Below are 16,666 nucleotides of genomic sequence, written 5' to 3' on the forward strand. Positions count from 1 at the left end.
TTTCCAGGCGAGAATACAGGAATGGGTTGCCTTTTCCTTCTCCAGTTTTCCATAGTGGCTGCAATAATTTACATTCCCCCAGCAGTGTAGGAGGTTTCTCTTTTCTTCATATACTCCCCAACATTAGTTCTTTGTGTTCTTTCTTTAATTTATTATTTTTTTATTGAAGAATAATTGCTTTACAGAATTTTGCTGTTTTCTGTCAAACCTCAGCATGAATCACCCATAGGTATACATATATCCCCTTCCTTTTGAACCTCCCTCCCATCTCCCTCCCCATTCCACCCCTCTAGGTTGATACAGAGTGCCTGTTTGAGTTTCCTGAGCCATACAGCAAATTCCCATTGGCTATCTATTTTACATAGGGTAATATAAGTTTCCATGTTACGCTTTCCGTACATCTCACCCTCTCCTCCCCTCTCCGTGTGTCCATATGTCTATTCTCTATATCTGTTTCTCCATTGTTGCCCTGTAAATAAATTCTTCAGTACCATTTTTCTAGATTCCAATGATATGCATTAGAATATGGTATTTATCTTTCTCTTTCTGACTCACTTCACTCTGTATAATAGGTTCTAGGTTCATCCACCTCATTAGAACGGACTCAAATGTGTTCCTTTTTATGGTTGAGTAATATTCCATTGTGTATATGTACCACAAATTCTTTATCCATTTGTCTGTCGATGTACATCTAGGTTGCTTCCATGTTCTAGCTACTGTAAATAGTGCTGCAGTAAACAGTGGGATACATGTGTCTCTTTCAATTTTGGTTTCCTTGGGGTATATGCCTAGGAGTGGGATTGCTGGGTCATATGGTAGTTTTATTCCTAGTTTTTTAAGGAATCTCCATACCGTCTTCCATAGTGGCTGCATCAGTCTACATTCCCACCAACAGTGCAAGAACGTTCCCTTTTCCCCACACCCTCTCCAGCATTTACTGTTCGTAGACTTTTTGATGAGGGCCATTTTGTCCAGTGTTAGGTAGTTTTGATTTGCATTTCTCTAATGATAAACAATGTTGAGCATCTTTTCATGTGTTTGTTAGCCATCTATATATCTTCTTTGGAGAAATGTCTATATAGGTCTTTCCCCACTTTTTGATTGGGTTGCTTGTTTTTCTGGTATTGAATTGTTAGAGCTGCTTGTATATTTTTGAAATTAATCCTTTGTCAGTTGTTTCATTTGCTATTATTTTCTCCCATTCTGATGGTTGTCTTTTCAACTTGCTTATAGTTTCCTTTGCTATGTAAAAGCTTTTAAGTTTAATCAGGTCTGACCTGTTTACTTTTGTTTTTATTTCCATTACTCTAGGATGTGGTTCATAGAGGATCTTGCTTTGATTTATGTCATTGACTGTTCTGCCTATGTTTTCCTCTAAGAGTTTTATAGTTTCTGGTCTTACATTTAGGCCTTTAATCCATTTCAAGTTTATCCTTGTGTGTGGTGTTAGGACATGTTCTAATTTTATTCTTTTACATGTAGCTGTCCAGTTTTCCCAGCACCATTTATGGAAGAGGCTGTCTTTGCCCCAGTGTATATTCTTGATTCTTTTGTCAAAAATAAGGTACCCATAGGTGCATGGGTTTATTTCTGGGCTTTATATCTTGTTCCATTGGTCTATATTTCTGTTTTTGTGCCAGTACCATACTGTCTTGATAACTGTAGCTTTGTAGTATAATCTGAAGTTGAGAAGGTTGATTCCTCCAGCTCCATTCTTCTTTCTCAAGACTGCTTTGGATATTCGGGTCTTTTGTATTTCCATATGAATTGTGAAATTTTTTGTTCTAGTTCTGTGAAAAATGCCATTGGTAATTTGATAGGGATCGCATTATATCTGTAGATTGCATTTAGTAATATGTCATTTTCACAATATTGATTCTTCATACCCAGGAACATGGAATATCTCTCCATCTGTTATGTCATCTTTGATTTCTTTCATTAGCATCTTATGATTTTCTGTGTACAGTATTTTTTGTCTCCTTAGGTAGGTTTATTCCTAGATATTTAATTCTTTTTGTTGCAGTGGTGGATGGGATTGATTCCTTAATTTCTCTTTCTGATTTTTCATTGTTAGTCTAGAGAAATGCAAGTGATTTCTGTGTATTGATTTTGTATCCTGCAACTTTGCTAAATTCACTGAATAGCTCTAGTAATTTTCTGATACTATCTTTAGGGTTTTCTATGTACAGTATCATGTCAACTGCAAACAGTGAGAGCTTTACTTCTTTTCTTATCTGGATTCCTTTTATTTCTTCTTAGATCGCTAATAATATGGTATATCACGTTGATTGATTTGCATATATTGAAGAATCCTTGCATCCCTGGAATAAACCCAACTTGATCATGGTGTATGAGCTTTTTGATGTGTTGCTGAATTCTGTTAGCTGCAGTTTTGTTGAGGATTTTTGCATCTATGTTCATCAGTGATATTGGCCTGTAGTTTTCTTTTTTTGTGTTGTCTTTGTCTGGTTTTGGTATCAGGGTGATGGTGACCTTGTAGAATGAAAGTGTTCCTTCCTCTGCAATTTTTTGAAAAAGTTTTGGAAGGATAGGCATAGCTCTTCTCTGAATGTTTGATAGAATTCTCCTGTGAAAGCACCTGGTCTTGGCTTTTGTTTTTTGGGAGATTTTTGAGCACAGCTTCAATCTCAGTGCTTGTAATTGGGTTGTTCCTAATTTCTATTTCTTCCTGGTTCAGTCTTGGAAGATTGAACTTTTCTAAGAATCTGTCCATTTCTTCCAGGTTATTTATTTTATTGGCATATAGTTCATAATAGTCTTTTATAATCCTTTGTATTTTTGCATTGTCTCTTGTAATCTCTCCTTTTTCATTTCTAATTTTGCTGATTTGATTCTTCTCTTTTTTTTTCTTGATGAGTCTGGCTAAAGGTTTGTCAATTTTGTTTATCTTCTCAAAGAACCAGCTCTTAGTTTTATTAATCTTTACTATTGTTTCTTTCATTTCTTTCTGCTTGGATCTTTATGATTTCTTTCCTTCTACTAATTTTGGGGTTTTATTGTTCTTCTTTTCCCAGTTGTTTTAGATGTAAAGTTGCTGCTGCTGCTGCTGCTAAGTCACTTCAGTCGTGTCTGAATCTGTGCGACCCCGTAGATGGCAGCCCACCAGGCTCCTCCGTCCCTGGGATTCTCTAGGCAAGAATACTGGAGTGGGTTGCCATTACCTTCTCCAATGCATGCATGCATGCCGAGTCGCTTCAGTTGTATCCGACTCTGTGCGACCCCGTGGACAGCAGCCCACCAGGCTCCTCTGTCCATGGAATTCTCTAGGCAAGAACACTGGAGTGGTTGCCGTTTCCTTCTCCTGGTGTAAAGTTAAGTTGTCTGTTGGATGTTTTTCTTGTTTCTTGGGGTAGGATTGTATTGTGATAAACTTCCCTCTTAGAACTGCTTTTGCTGCATCCCATAGATTTTGAGTTGTCCTGTTTTCATTGTTATTTGTTTCTAGAAATTTTTTGATTTCCCTTTTGATTTCTTCAATAACCTTTTGGTTATTTAGAAACATGTTGTTTAATCTCCATGTATTTGTGTTTCTTACACTTTTTTCCTTGTAATTGATGTCTAGTCTCATAGCATTGTGGTCAGAGAAGATGCTTGATATAATTTCAATTTTCTTAAATTTACTGATGTTTGAATTGTGACCCAAGAAGTGGTCTATCCTGGAGAATGTTCCATGTCCACTTGAGAAGAAGGTGTATTCTTCTGCATTTGGATGAAACATCTTGAAGATAACAACGAGATCTGTCTCATCTAATGTTTCATTTAAGATTTGTGTTTCCTTAATTTTATGTTTTGATGATCTGTCCATTGGTGTAAGTGGGGTGTTCAAGTCTCCTACTATTATTGTGTTACTGTCAATTTCTCCTTTTATGTCTGTTAATTTTTGTCTTATGTATTGAAGTGCTCCTATGTTGGGTGCATAGATATTTGCAATTGTTAGGTCTTCCTCTTGGACTGATCCCTTGATCATTATGTAGTGTCCTTCCTTATCTGTTGTAAACTTCTTTATTTTAGGGTCTGTTTTATCTGATATGAGGATTGCTACTCCAGCATTCTTTTGCTTCCCATTTGCATAGAATATAATTTTCTATCCTCTCAGTTTCAGTCTATATGTGTCTTGAGGTCTGAAGTGGGTTTCTTGTAGACAGCATATATATGGGTCTTGTTTTTGTATTCATTCAGCCAGTCTGTGTCTTTTGGTCAGAGCATTTAATCCATTTACATTTAAAGTAATTATTGATATATATATTCCTATTGTCATTTTCTTGGAGAAGGCAATGGAGAGTCGGGCACAACCGAGCAACTGAAGTTGCTTTCAATTTTCACTTTCATGCATTGGAGAAGGAAATGGCAACCCACTCTAGTATTCTTGCCTGGAGAATCCCAGGGATGGAGGAGCCTGGTGGGCTGCCATCTATAGGGTCACACAGAGTTGGACATGACTGACGTGACTTAGCAGCAGCAGCAGCATTGCCATTTTCTTAATTGTTTGGGGTTGTTTTTGTAGATCTTTTTTTTTATGTTTTATTTCTTGGCTATGTAAGCCCCTTTAACATTTGTTGTAAAGCTGGTTTGGTGGTACTGAGTTTTCTTAGCTTTTGCTTGTCTGAAAAGCTTTTTATTTCTCCATCAATTTTGAATGAGATCCTTGCCAGGTACGGTAATCTTGCTTGTAGATTTTTCCTTTTCAGTACTTTAAATATATCCTGCCATTCCCTTCTGGCCTGAAGCGTTTCTGCTGAAAGATCCGCTGTTAAGTGTATGGGGTTTCCCTTGTATGTTACTTGTTGCTTATCCCTTGCTGCTTTTAATATTCTTTCTTTGTGTTTAGTCTTTGTTAGTTTGATTAACATGTGTCATAGCATGTTTCTCCTTGGGTGTATCCTGTATGGGACTCTTTGTGCCTCTTGGACCTGACTCTTTCCTTTTCCATGTTGGGGAAATTTTCAATTATAATCTCTTCAAAAATTTTCTCATACCCTTTCTTTTTCTCTTCTTCTTCTGGGACCCCTATAATTTGAATGTTGGTGCGTTTGATATGGTTCCAGAGGTCTCTGAGCCTGTCCCCAGCTCTTTTCATTCTTTTTACTTTATTCTGCTCTTCAGAAGTTATTTCCACCATTTTATCTTCCAGCTCACTGATTCATTCTTCTGCTTCATATATTCTGCTATTGATTCCTTCCAGAGTATTTTTAATTTCAGTAATTATCTTGTTTGTCTCTTTATATTTATTCTGTAATTCTTCCAGGTCTTTGTTAATTGATTCTTGCAATTTCTCCATTTTGTTTGCAAGGTTTTTGATCATCTTTACTATCATTATTGTGAATTCTTTTTCAGGTAGTTTGCCTGTTTCCTCTTCATTTATTTGGACTTGTGTGTTTCTAGTTTGTTCCTTCATTTGTGCAATATTTCTATGCCTTTTCATTATTTTTTTTTAAGTTATTGTGTTTGAGGTCTCCTTTCCCAGGCTTCAAGGAAAGTTGAATTCTTTCCCTGAAGAAGGTTGAATTCTTTCTTCCTTTTGGTTTCTGCCCTCCTAAGATTGGTCCAGTGGTTTGTGTGAGCTTCTTATAGGGTGAGATTTGTGCTGAATTTTTGTTTGTTTTTCCTCTGTTGGGCAAGACTAAGTGAGGTGATAAATCCGTCTGCTGATGATTGGGTTTGAATTTTTGTTTTGTTTCTTGTTTAGATGAAGCGTCCTGCACTGGTGGTTAGGTGATGCAGGGTCTTGTATTCAAGTGGTTTCCTTTGTGTGAGTTCTCACTATTTGATACTGCTTAGGGGTAGTTCTCTGGTAGTCTAGGGTCTTGGAGTCAGTGCTCCTACTCCAAAGGCTTGATCTCTATTCAGGAATAAAGATTCCACAAGTGGTTTATTATGGCATTAAGTGAGATTAAAACAAATATCCAAAAATGAGAAACCAAAGATGAACCCCAGACAAATGGCATTACAAAATCAGGCAAATAATAATTAAAATAATGGAATATACACATATACACCCATGAGGAAAGTAAAAACAGTCCAACAAAAAGAAAGTACAGTAGATTGATCTGGCAAACAAAGTAAATAAAAAATTATATTTACCAGTTAAGAATGAAACTAACTTAAGCACAAACTGGAAAACAAAACTAAAGTAAAGTGCCAGGTGGGGAATAAAACAATGAAAACAAAACGAACAAATATGTTGAGAGGAAAGGAAAGAAAGAAAAGAAAAAGAATAGATGTGCAAAGTTAAATAGAGGTAGGTGAACAAGATTTATATACTTTAAAGATTAGCTGCAAAGGGAAAAAACAATAGGAAATGCAAACAAAGGAATAAATGTAGAAAAAATATAATAGGTTTTAAAAAAATTAAAAATTAAAATTATAAAAAAGAGAAAAGAAAAAAAAAAACAGAAGAAAAAAGGAAAACTCCACAGAACTGCAAAAGTCCAAGGTAGAGGCTGAGGTTTATAACAATAGAAAGTGTGACTGAATATACACATATACATATATACCCATCATCAAAATCAAAATAGTCCAACAAAAATAAAGCACAATAGATTGACCCAGTGAACAAAGGAAACCCAAAATTATATCTATCAGAACAAAACTAATTAAAGCACAAACTGGAAGACAAAACTAAAGCAAGGTGCCAGTTGGAGAATAAAGCAATGAAAATAAAACTAACAAATATGTTAAGAGGAAAGGAGAGAAAGAAAAGAAAGAAAGAATAGATATGCAAAATTAAGTAGAGCTAGGTCTATATATGTTAAACATTAACTGCAAGGGAAAAAAAAACAGTAGGAAAAGCAAACAAAGGAATAAATGTAGGAAAAATAATAGTTTAAAAAATTAAAATTAAAGAGAAAGCAAAAAAAAAAAAAAGGAAAACTCCATAGAACTGCAAAAGCCCAACGTCAAGGTAGAGGTGTATGACAACAATAAAAAATGTGACTGAGGAAAAAAAAAGCTCAAAAGCTTAATTTGACTTCTTAGTACCCACTCCAGTGTTCTTGCCTGGAGAATCCTAGGGATGGGGGAGCCTGGTGGGCTGCTATCTATGAGGTCGCACAGAGTTGGACACAACTGAAGCGACTTAGCAGCAGCAGCAGCAGTACCAATTAAATCTACAAGTACAACAGAGCAGGGAAAAGGAAAAGAAAAAAAGAAAAAAAAATCCAAAAGAATCTACAGAACAAGTCAAAAAATAAGAATAATGTTTTTCTTGAGTCACTGCTGTCAGAGTCCTTTCCCTCCCTGGGAATCACAGTCTACCTTACCCCTCTAGGATGCTCTCTCAACACTGTACTGGTCTCGGGACCTGCTGTGGGGGCTGCTCAGATTCTAAACTGGTCCTACTCCTGTGTGTTCTTGTCTCCAATGTCCGCAGCTATCAAAGCTAGTGCGTTTTCTTTTGTGGGAGTTCTCAATAGCCTTTTGTATATTCCGTAGACACAGAGTCTGCCTGTGCATTCAATCTGCAGCTTGTACAGCTGGTAGCAAGGTTTGGGGTCTTCTTCCTTAGCCACACTGCCCCTAGGTTTCAATTGTGGTTTTATTTCCACCTCTACATGTGGGTTGTCCACTGGGGTTCAGCTCCTGAGGCTGCCCTGGAGGGCTTGGGTTTGCCCCTGTGAGGGCCAGGTGTGGAGGTGGTGCAGCTGCCTGGGTCTTGGGGGTTCTGGCAGCACCAGGTACTCAGGGGGTTTGGTGGCTAGGGCAGCAGGAAATATAGTGCTCTAGAAGGGTATTGCGACCAGTATTGGCCAATACACTCCAGTCTTCTTGTCTGGAGAACCCACCTCCCTGACAGAGAAGCCTGGCAGGCCACAGTCTACAGGGTGGCAGAGTCGGACATGATTGAAGCGACCCAGTGTGCATAGATGCAAGACTTTTTTTGCCTGTGGTAGCTCTGCCCCAGTGAGAGTTGAGTGTGAAGGTCGAACAGCTGCTTGGCTTGCAGGGACCCTGGCAGCACCAATTGTGCAGGGACACAGACTGCCTTTGCAAGAGTTACAGCCCTATCACAGTCTTTTTTCCAGCCTCTTGTAGCTGGCGATCAGAAGGCCTCTTTGGCCAATCTTTCTCTGTAACTCTGCCCATCCAGGCACTTTAAGGGCTCCCTTGCCTGGGGTCCTTCTCTGTTGTTCCACATGTCAGGCACATAGAGGGGCCTCCCTGGCTGGGGTCCTACTCTATAGTTCAGTGGATCAGTCACTAAAAGGTGCACCCTGGATGTGGTCCTACTCTGTATTTCAGTGCGTCAGGCATTTGATGGACCAGCCTCTCTGTTGTTCAGTGGCCGATGCTGGCTTGTGGGATGAGTGAGGCTATGGTGATGGCTCCACCCCCTACACGTGACTCAGCAATATCACCTTGCTTCCTTCGCTGCCTGGCTTTCCTCCACCAGCATTTTCCACTGTGATCTCTGTCACATCCCCCCAATCCATTTCTCTGCAGCGATTGCCCTGGGATTGCTCCACAGTCCCTAAACTCCAGCTCCCAGCTGCTGTGCCTTCTAGGAGGCCAGCGTTCCTGTCTGGGGTATGTATGGCAAGGACTGTCTAATTCTTATTCCATTTAGGCTGCCAAAGATCAGCTGTTTCACTCTCAGCCTTAAATGTTTCTCTTCTGATTCAGACAATTGCCCCGCTGTGGGGAACGGACCCCTGTTTCTGTTCCCCCACCTACTGAGGTCAGGTCCAGTCCTACTAACACTCTTGTTTTTCCCCCTAGATCATTCGTCCTACTGAGTTTTGCGTGGTTCTATATATTCTTTTCCACTGGTCAGATACTCCTGTCCACTCTCAGCTTGTATTCTGCATGCACTTCTGTGTCTGAAGGTGTATTCCTGATGTATCCGTGGAGAGACATGTACTCCACATCCACCTGTTCCTCTGCCATCTTGTTTTTCTCTCTTTGTGTTCTTTTTGATGATAGCTGCTCTGACAGGTGTTAGGTGATATGTCATTGTAGTTTTGATTTATATTTCTTGGATGATTAGTGATGTTGAACATCTTTTCATGTGCTTGTTGGCCATCTGCATTTCTACTTTTGAAAAATGTCTCTTCAATTCTGCCCATTTTTAAATTGAGTTGTTTGTTCTTTTTTTAAAAAAGTAATTAATTACTTTATAGCTGTGCTGGGTCTTTGTTGCTGTGCACAGACTCTAACTGTGGCGAGCTGGGGCTATTCTCTATTTGCAGTGAGTGGGGACTATTCTCTAGTTGAGGCACACAAGCCCTAGAGCACATGGGCATCAGTAATTGTGGCACATGGGCTTATTTGCCACGTGGTATGTGGAATCTTCTAGACCAGGGATTGAACCTGTGTCCCCTCCATTGGAAGGCTGATTGTTAACCACTGGACCTCCAGGGAAGTCCTGTTTGTTCTTTTGATGTTGAATTGTATGAACTGTATATGTGTTGGATATTAATCCCTTATTGGTCATACTATTTGCAAATATATTCTCCCATTCAGTAGGTTGTCTTTTCATTTTGTTTATGGTTTTCTTTGCTGTGCAAAATCTTTTAAGTTTAATTAGATCCCGTTTGTCTATTTTTTACTTCTGTTCCTCTAGGAGGCAGACCAAAACATTTTTCTGGGATTTTTTCAGAGTATTCTGCCTATGATTTCTTCTAGTAGTTTTACAGTTTCTGGTCTTATATTTAGGTCTGTAATCCATTTTGTGTCTATTTTTGCGTATGGCATTAAGGATTGTTGTAATTTCTTTCATTTACATGTAGATGCCGAATTTTTCTAGCACCACTTACTGAAGAGACCATCTTTTATCCATTATATATACTTGCCTCATTTGTCATAGATTAGGTGACCATAGATACATGGATTTATCCCTGGGCTTTCTATCCTGTTCCATTGATCTATATTTTGGTTTTTGTGACAGTACCATGCTGTCTTGATGACTTTAGCTTTGTAGTATATTCTGAAGTCAGGGAACCTGATTCCTCTAGCTTCATTTTTCTTTTTCAAGACTGCTTGGGCTATTTGGGGTCTTTTGTGTTTCCATACAAATTCTACATTTTTTTGTCTAATTCTGTGAAAACTGCCACTGGTAATTTGATAGGGATTGTACTGAATCTGTAGATTGCTTTGGGTAATATAGTCATTTTCACAATATTGATTTCTTTCAGTCTAAAAACATGGTATGTCTCTCCATGTTTATGTCATCTTTGATTTCTTTCATCAGTATCCTATATCTTTTTCTGAGTAGAAGTCTTTTGTCTCCTTATATAGTTTTATTCTTAGGTATTTTATTCTATTTTGTTGCAGTGGTAGATGGGATTGTTACTTTAATTTTCTGATCTTTTATTGTCAGTGTATAGGAATGCATGAGATTGCTGTGTATTAATTTTGTATCCTGCAACTTTACCAAATTCACTGATCAGCTCTAGTGGTTTTCTGGTGGCCTTTTAAGAATTTTCTATGTATAGTATCATGTCATTTGCAAACAGTGACACTTTTACTTCTTTTCCAATTTAGACTCCTTTTATTTCATTTTCTTCTCTGATTGCTGTGGCTAGGACTTCCAAAACTATGTTGAATAACAGTGGTGAGAATGGACATCCATGTCATGTTCCTGATCTTAGAGGAAATGCTTTCAATTTTTCACCACTGAGAATGATGTTTGCTGTGGGTTTGTCATATATGGCCTTTATTATGTTGAGGTAGGTTCTCTTTATGTCCACTTTCTAGAAAGTTTTGTCATAAATGGGTACTGAATTTTGTCAAAAACCTTTTTCTGCATCTATTGAGACAATCATATGGTTTTGTCCTTTAATTTGTTAATATGGTGTATCACATTGATTAATTTACATATATTGAAGAATCTTTGCCTCCCTGGGATAAATCCCATTTGATCATGGTATATGATCATCTTGATGTATTATTAGATTCTGTTTGCTAGTATCTTGTTGAGGATTTTTGTGTCTATGTTCACTAGTGCTATTGACCTCTAATTTTCTCTTTTTGTAATATCTTTGTCTGGTTTTGGGTAATGGTAGCCTCATAGAGTGAGTTGGGACTGTTCTTCCCCTCTGCAGTTTTTTGGAAGAGTTTGAAGATAGGTGTTATCTGTTCGGTAAAGAAGAATTGATAGGATTTACTTGTAAATCTGTCAAGTCCTGAACTTTTGTTTGTTGGAAGATTTTAAATCACAGTTTCAATTCAGTGCTTGTGACTGGTCTGTTCACATTTTCAGTTTCTTCCAGTTCAGTCTAGGAAGGTTGTACCTTTCTAAGAATTCATCCATTTCTTCCAGGTTGTCCATTTTATTGGCATATAGTTTCTTGTGGTAGTCTCCTAATGATCCTTTGTATTTCTGTAGTGTCGGTTGTAACTTTTCCTTTCTCATTTCTAATTTTATTGATTTGAGTCCTCCCTTTTTTTCTTCATGAGTCTGGCTAAAAGTTTATCAATTTTGTTTATCTTTCAGAGAACCAGCTTTTAGTTTCATTGATCTTTGCTATTGTTTTCTTTATTTCTATTTCATTTATTTCTGCTCTGATCATCATGATTTCTTTCCTTCTACTAACTTATTTTTGTTGCTGTTTTTTTTTTTTTCTTCCCACTAGTTGTTTTAGGTGTAAGTTTAGGTTGTTTGAGATATTTTTTGTTCCTTGAGGTGGGAACTTAGAACTGCTTTTGCTGCATCCCATATGTTTTGGGTCATCGTGTTTTTGTTGTCATTTGTTCCTAGGTATTTTTTAATTTTGTCTTTGGTTTCTTCAGTGATCAATTGGTTATTAGTAGCATATTGTTTAGTCTCTGTATGTTTGTGTTTTTTTTTATAGTTTTTCTTTTGTGTAATTGATTTCTAATCACATAGCATTGTGGTCAGAAAGGATGCTTGATACAATTTCAGTTTACTTAAATTTACCAAGGCTTGATTTGTGACCCAAGATGTGATCTATCCTGGAGAATTTTCTGTTGTGCACTTAAGAAGAAGAAAATGTATTCTGCTGCTTTTGGATGAAATGTCCTATAAATAGCAGTTAAGTCTCTCTGGTCTAATGTTTCATTTAAGGCTTGTGTTTTCTTATTAATTTTTTGGATGATCTGTCCATTGGTTTCATTCTGTGTTCCATTCTGAGAATGAGTTTGTAAGTCCAATTTGTTTATAAGTCCAACAGAGTTAGCCTAGGTATTAAACACTATCGGTTATATAGTACTGTATTGTAATAGGTTTATAATACTTTTTGCACAAATAGGACATAAAAAAACAAACACAAAAATAAACATTTAAAATCTTATAGTAAAGTTCCTTGAAAAATAGGGTAGTACAGTCAACAGCTAGCGTACAGGGGCTGGCATTGAGTGAACAGGCAAGAAAAGTTACTGATTAGAGGAGGCAGAGGAGGTGGAAGATGTTATAGATGAAGGATCATTGGCAATAGGAGACAGAGGGCAAACTGCAACTTCACTCGTGCCTGACGTTGATGCCACAGGTTCTGGTTCCTTGCTGGATTCAATTATATCTACCCTCTTGAAAGAACAATCCAGTGATGTCTGGGTATTCACTTTTTGTTTCTCATCATAGATGACACCGCTGCACTGGATTGCATTCTGAATGGTTGCTGCAACTTTCATGTACTGTTCTAGGTTTGGCTTCTGTGCCTCAAAAACTAACAGTGCCTCCTCAAATAAGGGAAATCCCCTTGCCATTTCCTGCGCTGTGAATCTCTTCAGGTCCTCAGTTACTTCTTCCTCTGGTTGCTGCACTCTCTCAATTATTTTCACTTTTGTTTCCATCATTATTGCTTGGCACTTCTTAGCAGTGCCAGCTTCATCACCCCGGCTTTTATGCTTGTTTCCAGACAGACATCCTGAGCTTGAAATAAAGATATTGTACTATACTCTATGAAGTACTGTACAGTAAAGTACACAGAAACACAGCCACGTGTGGAGGATGCATGCGTGTGACAGTGTATGCCAGACATGTGAACTAACAATGTAATTGGACATGTGAACACATAATCACATCTTTTAAAGTTTGCAACTTGAAGGTTTGTAAGTAGGGGACTTATAGTAATCGTGCACCTGGACCTGCTGTGGGAGCTATGTAGGCAGCTCAGACTCTGGTCTGGCCCTATTCTAATGTGTATGGGCCCACAGAGCCCACAGCTACTAAAGTCAGAGACGTGATAGGCAGTTTGACAAGTGTTGTGGTGACCCAAGCTCTGCTCTGGATATTGAGTGGGGCCTTCTCTTTGCTCTGTGGTTGACACTGTCCTGTCAGTGGCAGAGTCTGCTCCCCAGTTGTTGGAGTAAGGGCCCCCAGATCTGCTTCTTAGCCGTGTGTCTCATCTGTGGTGTGAGGTAGGCAGGGTTGGAGCACTTCCACTGGGAGGGAAGCTACTGAGTATTTCTCCTTTGGAGCTGTTCACCTGTGCATGTGCTCTGTTGTGTCACATTTCACCTGTTGTGCAAGCTCTCAGATTACGCTGACGATGGCACTGTTCTTGGCTCCACCGTAACTGTGGGTATGCTAGCAGTTGGCCCTAGTGTGTCTCAGATGTTGCTTTCACCAGTCACCAGAGAAGATCCACTGAAGTCAAGTCCCAGGATTGTAGTAATCGTGGATCTGTTGTGGGTGTTATGGGGGTAGCTCAGACTTTAGCCTGGCCCAGCCCCCATGTGTATGGGCCCACAAAGGCTACAGCAGCTAAAGCTAGGTCTGCCTTGGCTGTGAGAGCACTTGTCCATTCAGATGTTTTGTAGGTGCTGACTTTTTACCAAGCTGGTTGTGGGAGTGTCAGTTTATGGTTTGAGCAGCTGTGAGGAGAGATTTCAGATTGTCTTCCTTAGTTGTATGGCCTGTGGGGCTCATCTTTGGTTTTAGCCCCATCTCTACATGTGGACCACCCACAGGGGCCTGCTTCCAAGGCTGGCCTGGAGCACTTGGGTCTGCCCCAGTGAGGACAGAGCATGGAGGTGGCATGGCTGCCAGCTGTGAGAGCCCTGGTGGTGACAGGTGCATGGGGCAATCAGTGTCTGTGAGAGATCTGGTCCTGTCAGTGATGAGGTGTGTGGGAAAGCCAGTAGCCATGGACACGAGAGATCTGGCCCTAGGAAAGGTGGGAACCTTTCCTAGATCCCACTACCAGCACAAGATGGCCAGCCCTGGTGGGGGCCACTTGTAGTGCCCAACAGCAGGTGCGTGCGGGCCAGCCCAGGCCGAGCTCATGGTTTTCTATTTTATTTGGTTAATTATGGTCTGTAATCAATATTTATTTGATTTTCTTTTTGTCTGCACCAAGTGGCTTATGGGATCTTAGTTTCCTGAGCAGGATTCAAACCCAGCCCTCCTGTAGTAGAAACATGGGGTCCTAACCACTGGACCACCAGGGAATCTCCATGTAGTCATATTTATTTTGATGTTTATATTGTCACATTTAGACAGTGGGAGCCCCTTCAAACTGGCTTCTGGATCCTTTTGACATATCTCTATCATTCTTTGAACATTTTCTTACTTTATCATGCAACATGTATCGGGAGCATCTTGTATTTTCTGGCAACTAATCCTAGAATCATCCATTTTTCCAAAATGCCCTGGTTTAATTTGCTGGAGTATGGTATTTAGAAGCCATTATGTAAGATCTCAACTGACATCCTTTTGAAACTTACTACTTCTCTTCTGTGTTTTTGATGGACTTCCCTGGTAGCTTGGTAAAGCGTCTGCCTACAATGTGGGAGACCCGGGTTCAATCCCTGGAAGATCCCCTGGAGAAGGAACAGCAATCTACTCCAGTATTCATGCCTGGAAAATCCCATGGACCGAGGAGCCTGGTGGGCTACAATCCATGGGGTCGCAAAGAGTCAGACACGACTGAGCGACTTCTGTGTGTATGTAAGTTCTCAGTGTGGTAAGTGTGTTCATTGCTGTTGGGGTGTTACTATTTCCATGTCTTTTCAAAGGACAGGGAGGCCTGGCATGCTGCGATTCATGGGGTCACAAAGAGTCGGACACAACTGAGTGACTGATCTGATCTGATATATATAACATGTATAATATATAATGTGCATATAATATACATCTATTTTTTGGTATCTATATACAAGATAAAACTATGAGTTCACACTAATACCTCCAATTCCAGTTAAATGCCCAACTCTGTAGAATTCATTTTAGTTTTCTTCCTTCCCACTCTCTGTAACTTCCTTCTCTAGTAGTGAGAAATCTGTCTCCCATTATTCTTAATATAGGAAACACTTGCAGTGTTTGGTAGACCAGTATTAATTCTTCCTCTCTTAACTTGGCGTGGACATAGGACAGTAATCATGTGGCATGAAGACAGTAGAGCTTTGTTTGATAGTTTACCTGCACTTGATAGTTTAATCTTTGAAAGTATCAAATGGAGTAGCATCTTTAATTTTACGTTTGTAGGTATTTATACTATGTTATCATTGTCAAGAGAAGCAAAATCAGTGAACATGAGTAGCAGAGGAGGGGGTGAATGCATCTTCACTTACACTGGTTTTACCACTTAAAATATTCAATCTCCCAGTGGCATGTATGGTACAGTAGGAGATTATAAGCTCAACTGGTTTATATAAATACAATCTATAATTTATAGTCCATGCTGCTGCTGCTGCTGCTGCTAAGTCGCTTCAGTTGTGTCTGACTCTGTGCGACCCCATAGACGGCAGCCCATCAGGCTCCACCATCCCTGGGATTCTCCAGGCAAGAACACTGGAGTGGGTTGCCATTTCCTTCTCCAATGCATGAAAGTGAAAGGTGAAAGTAAAGTCGCTCAGTTGTGTCTGACTCTTAGCGACCCCATGGACTGCGGCCCACCAGGCTCCTCCATCCATGGGACTTTCCAGGCAACAGTGCTGGAGTGGGGTGCCATTGCCTTCTCCCTTTACCTCCCTAGCACTTATTTATTTTATAATTGAAAGTTTGTGTCTTTTGACCGCTTTTATTCAATTCCACCTCCTTCCACTTCTGCCTCTGTTAACCATAAAATCTGATCTCTTTTTCTAAGTTTGTTTGTTTTTGAAGTATATTCAATCTGTAACACTATGTAAGTTCCTAGTATACAACATAGTGTTTTGACATTTTTGTGTGTTACAAAATGATCACCACTATTTCTGTGAGTAGCAACATCCTTTGTTAAGTTTCTGAGGTCATAAACTTTGCAGTTAGTTAACTTTTTCTTCTTCTCATACTCATAATTGGTCCATCATTAAATCTTTTATAGTATATCCAGAATCTAATGTTCCTTTACCTGCTTCTTACTACTCAATCTTAGTGATTCAAGCTACCATTATGTCTTGCCTACATTCTTTTGATAGCCTCTGAATTGTCTTTTTGTTTCCATGCTTGCCGTACCATCTATTCTGCTTGAAGCCAGACTGATATTTAAAAACAAATAACCATTTTACCTCTCTGCTCAAAACTTCCAAGAGCTTCTCTTTTTAACTCAGAAAAAAGCCCTAAGGCCTCTGCATATCTTACATTTGATCTAAGTTTTTCTACTTCCTTGGCTTCATTGCCAACATTCTTTGCTTTACGTGTTCTGTTCTAGTCCTACCACTGGCCTTCTTGTTGTTTTTTGAACATGCTGAATGTTTGCCTACCTCACGGCTTTTGCAGTTATTATTCTCTCAGGCTGGAATGCTCTTTACTCTGATATTTTCTTGGCTT

The sequence above is a fragment of the Bos taurus genome, chromosome 8 (assembly GCF_002263795.3).
Source record: "Bos taurus isolate L1 Dominette 01449 registration number 42190680 breed Hereford chromosome 8, ARS-UCD2.0, whole genome shotgun sequence".
Taxonomy (NCBI): domain Eukaryota; kingdom Metazoa; phylum Chordata; class Mammalia; order Artiodactyla; family Bovidae; genus Bos; species Bos taurus.